Raw genomic sequence first — 7277 nt, 5'->3', positions numbered from 1 at the left:
GTATATGTGCTACATTTTCTTAATCCAGTCTATCATTAATGGACATTTGGGTTGGTTCCAAGTCTTTGCTATTGTGAATAGTGCCGCAATAAACATACATGTGCATGTGTCTTTATAGTAGCATGATTTATAATCCTTTGGGTATATACCCAGTAATGGTGTGGCTGGGTCAAATGGTATTTCTAGTTCTAGATCCTTAAGGAATCGCCACACTGTTTTCCACAATGGTTGAACTAGTTTACAGTCTAACCAACAGTGTAAAGGGGTTCCTATTTCTCCATATCCTCTCCAGCACCTGTTGTTTCCTGACTTTTTATGATCGCCATTCTAACTGGTGTCAGATGGTATCCCATTGTGGTTTTGATTTGTATTTATCTGAAGGCCAGTGATGATGAGCGTTTTTTCATGTGTCTGTTGGCTGCATAAATGTCTTCTTTTGAGAAGTGTCTGTTCATATCCTTTGCCCACTTGTTGATGGGGTTGTTTGTTTTTCTCTTGTAAATGTGTTTGAGTTCTTTGTAGATTCTAAAAGGATATTAGCCCTTTGTCAGATGAGTAGGTTGCAAAAATTTTCTCCCATTCTGTAGGTTGCCTGTCCACTCTGATGGTAGTTTCATTTGCTGTGCAGAAGCTCATTAGTTTAATTTGATCCCAATTGTCAATTTTGGCTTTTGTTGCCATTGCTTTTGGTGTTTTAGAAATGAAGTCCTTGCCCATGTCCTGAATGGTATTGCCTAGGTTTTCTTTTAGGATTTTTATGGTTTTAGGTCTAACACTTAAGTCTTTAATCCATCTTGAATTAATTTTTGTATAAGATGTAAGGAAGTGATCCAGTTTCAGCTTTCTACATATGTCTAGCCAGTTTTCCCAGCACCATTTATCAAATAGGGAATCCTTTCCCCACTTCTTGTTTTTGTCAGGTTTGTCAAAGATCAGATGGTTGTTGATGTGTGGTATTATTTCTGAGGGCTTTGTTCTGTTCCATTGGTCTATATCTCTCTTTTGGTACCAGTACTATGCTGTTTTGGTTACTGTAGCCTTGCAGTATAGTTTGAAGTCAGGTGGTGTGATGCCTCCAGCTTTGTTCTTTTGGCTTAAGATTCTCTTGGTAATGCGGGCTCTCTTTTCATTCCATATGAACTTTAAAGTAGTTTTTATAGCTTTGAGAGTTCCTTTGGAATTGATTTCTAGTTTCATTTTGCTGTGATCTGAGGAGGCACTTGATATGATTTTGATTTTTTTTTTTTTTTTTTTTTGAGACAGGGTCTCACGTGGTGGAGCAAGAGCAAGAGGGGGAGGAGATGCCACACACTTTTAAACAACAACATCTCACAAAAACAAACGATGGAGAATAGAACCAAGCCATGAGGAATTCACCCCCATGACCCAACATGACCCAAACACCTCTCACCAAGTCCCACATCCAACATGAGATTTAGAGAGGACAACATCGAAACTCATTACAGTTCAACATGAGATAAAAAAAAAATCAATAGTGTTCAGAGTACAGGTGGTTTTTCGTTATATTGATAAGTTCTTTAGTGGTGATTTCTGAGATTTTGGTGCACATGTCATCTGAGCAGTGTGCACCATACCCGATATGTAGGCTTTTATTTCTCATCCTCCTCACCTTTCCCTGAGTCCCCAAAATCCATTGTATCATTCTTATGCCTTTGCATCCACATAGCTTAGCTCTCACTTACAAGTGAGAACGTACGATATTTAGTTTTCCATTCCCAAGTTACTTTACTTGGAATAATGGTCTCAAGCTCCGTCCAACTTGCTACAAATAACATTATTTCATTCCTTTTAATGGCTGAGTAGTATTCCATGGTGTATATACAAACATTTTCTTTATCTACTTTATCTACTGGTCGATGGGCACTTAGGTTTGTTCCATATCTTTGCAATTGCAAATTGTGCTGCTACAAACATATAATGACTGCTTTTTCTTTGAGTAAATATCTAGTAGTGGGATTGCTGGATTGAATGGTAGTTCTACTTTTAGTTCTTTAAGGAATCTTTGTACTATTTTTTATAGTGGTTGTTCTACTTTACATTCCCACCAGCAGTGCAAAAGTGTTCCTTTTTCACCACATCCCTGCTAACATCTATTACTTTCTAACTTTTTGATTATGGCCATTGTTGCAGGAGTAAGTTGGTATCTCATTACAGTTTTAATTTGCATTTCCCTGATAATTAGTAATGTTGAGCATTGTTTTCATATATTTGTTGGCTGTTTGTATATTCTCTTTTGAGAATTTTCTATTCACGTCCTTTGCCGACTTTTTGATAGGATTTTTGGTTGTTTTGAGTTCCTTGTAGATTCTGGATATTAGTCTTTCATAGGATGCATAGTTTGTGAATATTTTCTTCCACTCTGTGGTATGTCTGTTTACTCTGCTGATTATTTCTATTGCTGTGCAGAACTTTTTAGTTTAATTAGGTCCCATTTATTTATTTTTGTTTTTGTTGCATTTGCTTTTGGGGTCTTAGTCATGATTATGAGATTTAGAAGGGACAACATCCAATACGAGATTAAGAGGAGGGCTTGAAAAGTCTAAAATAATTACTATATGGCCCTTTAAGAAAAAGTTTGCCTGCTCCTGCCCTGAAGTATTTATTAGATCCTGTATAGATTGGTAAATTTCATATTGATTAAATTATAATCTTAGGATAAATTATATTCTCAGGACAAATTAATAGTGGTTACATATTATTTTTATGTTAGTTTCCAACTTGGCATCTCCTCACTGATGAGTCTGATTTCTGAGCCAGCATCCTTAGGTACTTTGCACAATGTCTCTCCTAGCTCTATGTAGTTGTTACTAGGGATCTTAATTTTTATTTTGCTCTCTTTGCATGATCCCAGTCTTAGGAACATATCCTGGATACACTTTGGGGAGAAAAACAAAAATGTGGCTTGGATGAGAGTATTGTTAGGAGAATTTATAGGTAGATGGGTAGTTTTTCCTAAAGAATGTTTATTTCAAAATGGCTTTCAAGAGAAGGATCTAGGAGTGTGTCACAGTAGTCTCTACTCAATCAACAGTAACACTCAAAAGTTAATAACCCAGATGGAAACCTGGGTTATTATAGACAAGCTGGAGGCCATTTAGCTGGAAGAAAATTCATCAAGGCAGGGTTTGAAAGTTTGAAAGCTGGGTTCTAGTATTGGCAGAACTCAGTGTTATGCTGGATTCAGAAAGTTGCCATAGGACCAATGAGGGGAAGTGACAAGGGGGGAAGTGACGAGGAGATGGATTTCAGTTCATGAAAACTAAATTTTGAACAATCCAGAGCTACATGTTTATTGTGACTGTTTTGTAATACAGTTCTCTAATAGGGAACATTGTCAATTAATCTTAGAAACACTAAAAAGGAAAAGAGTATGACGGGTAGGAGGGAGAGAGACTTAAAGTTTATGGATCACTTACTATGTACAAGACTTTATATTTTGCTCTTTATATATTTTATCTGAGTGAAACACAAGCTAGCTCATGATACTCTCACAGAATACCAACATCAGACAAAGTCACTCTGTGACCACAATGAAGTGAGAGGAAAAAAAAATACCACTTAATAATCCTGTCTAATTACATATAAGACTGTACAATCAGAAAAATATATTTAGTTTTCTAGTTAAAATGAGTGACTGATATGATCTTTCTCAATTACAGATTTAGTCTACCTTAATAAATAGATTCATTAAGATACCTAATCATGGAATTATTTCTAGTAATTGACAGGACCAAATCCAGAACAAGCTTAGCTTTCTTGAACCCTTCCTCCTCACCTAAAATTGCCTAATGTGAGCGCACATCCTGTAATAATTTCTATCTAACACTCTCTTACAGAAATGTCCCACAACTCCAGTGGTGTGTGATCACCCACATTGCAGTGAGTCAATAAACCTAATTTTGTTAGATTATGGGTATGTTCCTTTATTTTGCTGGAAGGCCCTGTCCTGTCATTTAATTCTCAAAGCAACCCAAATATGTTCAGTTTAAAGGTAAAGAAAATAAGGCTGTGAGATGCTAAGTCACTTAGGCAAAGTTAATTATTTGAAGAAGTTTAGTTGCCAAACAGGTATTCTACATCTGCAACATGAAGTGGGAAATGTAAACTAACACACTTTAAAACTACTGTAGTTAGTGTTTACATTTTATCTTACTTAATTCTCACAACACACATTTATACATAATAAAATACTGGTTCAAATAAATACACAACTGCCTGAGGGTACATAGGTAAAGAGTGGTAGTTAAGAGCACAGACTTTAAAAGAGGTAACACATTACGGTAATGTGACCTTGGTTATGCTCCTTTGACCATTAGGAACATTTCCGAGGCAGTGGAGCTTAGAGGTGATGATCATGGGCTCTGGGGTCAGAGTGATTGGGTTTATAATTCTGTAGAGCACTTGTATGAGCTTGTACACATTATTAAACTCTCTGTACTTCAGTTTTCTCAAATGTAAAATGGGAATAACAGTCATACTAACCTCATAGAGTAATTGTGAGGACTGTATTAGTACATACATTGTGCTTAGAACAATATGTGTTGCTTGGCAAATGGTCAGGTAAACAGGTCTTTAATTGGAACTACAATTCAAATTAAGGTTTCTGAAGCTCCACAACCCCAGTTTGTTTGTTTTAAGAACAGGCAGCTCTTATCAGAGAGGCTTCTCAAAGAAAGAGTGTTAGGTGGGATTCAGCACATTATCAGGAAAAGTAATTGGCTAAAATGATGAGGGGAAACAGTGTCTCTTTGGATTTCTGAGGTGAGTCAAGAAATGTGAGAGTGCATGTGTTTGTGAGAAGAGTGTTGGGAGGATTAGGGTCATGTTTTCAGATCCAGAGCCCAAGAGTCTAGGTTCGGAAGTCACTAGTGATGAGGGAATAGGAGTGGCAAAGGAGGGTGATGAGATAGCAAACATTTGGGAAAGACTTTTCTGAGCCCACCTCTGCAGGTGAGAGGTAAACTTGGCTTCCCAGGAGTCTCTCCTGAGCCTGATTCTCACCTGCCTCTGGGGTTGGAGGTCTCCCTTCCTTCTGTCACTGTGGCAAAACAGTTAGTGTTAGCTCTGGGGACTCTGCCTCAGGAGGATGAGACTTGCTATAAAGGAGAAAGGGCTTATAGATCCAGTGTCCATCTCCTACACATATACTGATCCAGGCAAGATCAAAGCAGACACTGAATGATGTTCAGTGGTTGGTAGGTGAACTAGGGGGCACATTAACTGTATTGATCAGGGATTGCAAAGGTGGGACTGATAATAAGGGACTTGAAAACAGGCACTACTTTGAAATCCAACAATCAGTTTAGTGAAAATGTGAGTTAAGCAACTGGGACTTGAAATAATTCAATTTTGATAATCTTAGAGTATCAGATTTGGAAGAGACTTTGAAGGCCATCTTGTCCACCATTCCCTCCATTTGATTCTTACTTCATTCTACAACCAAGAGTTTAGCAAACATTTGCTTTTAAAACGTTGAGAGACAAGAAATTATCTTATGTGTGTGCTGTCACAGATTGGTCAAGTGCTGACACAGATGGTAGAAAGTAGAGGTTTCTTAAACAATTATTTGTAAAATAGAGGCTGTGATTGAGAACATCTAAAGAGGTACAGACAGTCTCCAATGAACGATAATTCTACTTACAATTTTTCTACTTTACAGTAATATGAAAGCAATACATATTCAACAGATTAATACATGAGATATTCAATACCTTATTATAAAATTGGCTTTGTGTTAGACGATTTTGCCCAACTGTAGGCTAATGCAAGTTCTCTGAGCACATGTAAGGGAGGCTAGGCTAACATAGGATGTTTGGGTATATTCCATGCATTTTCAACTTATTTTCATTATGGTAGGTTTATTGGCTGTAACCCCTTTGTAAGTTGAGGGGCATTTATATTGTATTCTCTCAGGAGAAGCTGCATTTGAAAATGCTTATCCTAGGGAAGGCCTTACACAGATTTTCTATTTGGAAGAGTAAAGACATTTGGTCATGCAATAATTTGGGGTCCAGAGGCCTTTAGGGTGCTCCTGAAATTATTATGTTTGCTAGACCTTACTTGATCTACAAATACAGTTGGCTTCAGAAAATCTAACTGGTATAAAGGGGAAACATTACCAACAACAGTTCCTTGCACACAAAAGATGATCAAAACTATTTCTTGAATTTAATTTCTCTGAGTCAGGGGGAGGAATGATGTGTCTTTCAACAGGATTAGGGAAAGTTGAGGCCAGACTAAATTTGAGAAGCTAAGTTTATTAGAAAACTGTAAGCTTTAAATTGCTAAGAAGACAAAAAAAAGGATGTGTTCAGGTGCAACAGAGAAAATGTAACTTAAATTTAGGCTAGAATACAACATTAATTGAGTTCACAATTCTATGCTTATTGTTCCAGGCATCAGCAGGAAAATATATAATAATTAATGAGGTACTACATTTGCTCTCAAAGATCTTAACAATTTATGGGGAAGACAGACTTGTTAAAAAGGTAACAATGTGCTAAATGTAAATATTATGAGGGCATAGAAAAGGACTATATAATTCTTTTTCTGAGGGATTCAGTAGAAGTATATTTAAGGAGTTAAGATTTGATCTGATTTTGAAGGATGAGAAGCAGTTCCCAGATGGAGAAAAGAAGAGCGATGACTTGGAAGAAAATGAAATGTAATGAAGCAAGAATTTCTTTTTTAACATATCTGTCTCCCGTAATTGGAGAGGTGAATCTACAGTCTCTTTAGGTTAGAAGAGAATCAAGAAGAGTCTTTTAAGTGTCAACTGCTTCCAATGAATTTCATATTCTAAAATATCAAACCGAGAAGTTTATTTCTACTGCAGGGCATTTGAGTTTGAAAGAAATGCTCGGTGTTGGGTGAGTGGTAGAGGTGCAGGGAAAGTATTGGTCTACTAATTATTAAATGAATTGTTTAAATTAATTCGTTTGGTTATTAATATCTTATTGAATACTTTTAATGTGACAGCCATTGTGACGAGTGTTAGGATGATGAAAATAAGCAAGAGACTAGTTTGTCAGTATGATAACTAGAATTGAGCAGTTCTCTTCAACTGCAGTATGATCTACACAGAGTCTGGTGTGACTGACACTGGTTGCCATTTTATGCATTTAAAGTTGCATTGTGATTTTTGTTGTTGTTTTCTTTTTGCATCTGTTACACATTTTGCTTAAGAATAATTAGAATAGTATTTTGTATGAAATTTCACCAAGCCAGCTATGTACTTTTCACCTGTATTTATATAA

Source organism: Mandrillus leucophaeus, unplaced genomic scaffold, assembly GCF_000951045.1.
Source record: "Mandrillus leucophaeus isolate KB7577 unplaced genomic scaffold, Mleu.le_1.0 Scaffold1265, whole genome shotgun sequence".
Classification (NCBI taxonomy): Eukaryota; Metazoa; Chordata; class Mammalia; order Primates; family Cercopithecidae; genus Mandrillus; species Mandrillus leucophaeus.
This window is presented reverse-complemented; position numbering follows the sequence as displayed.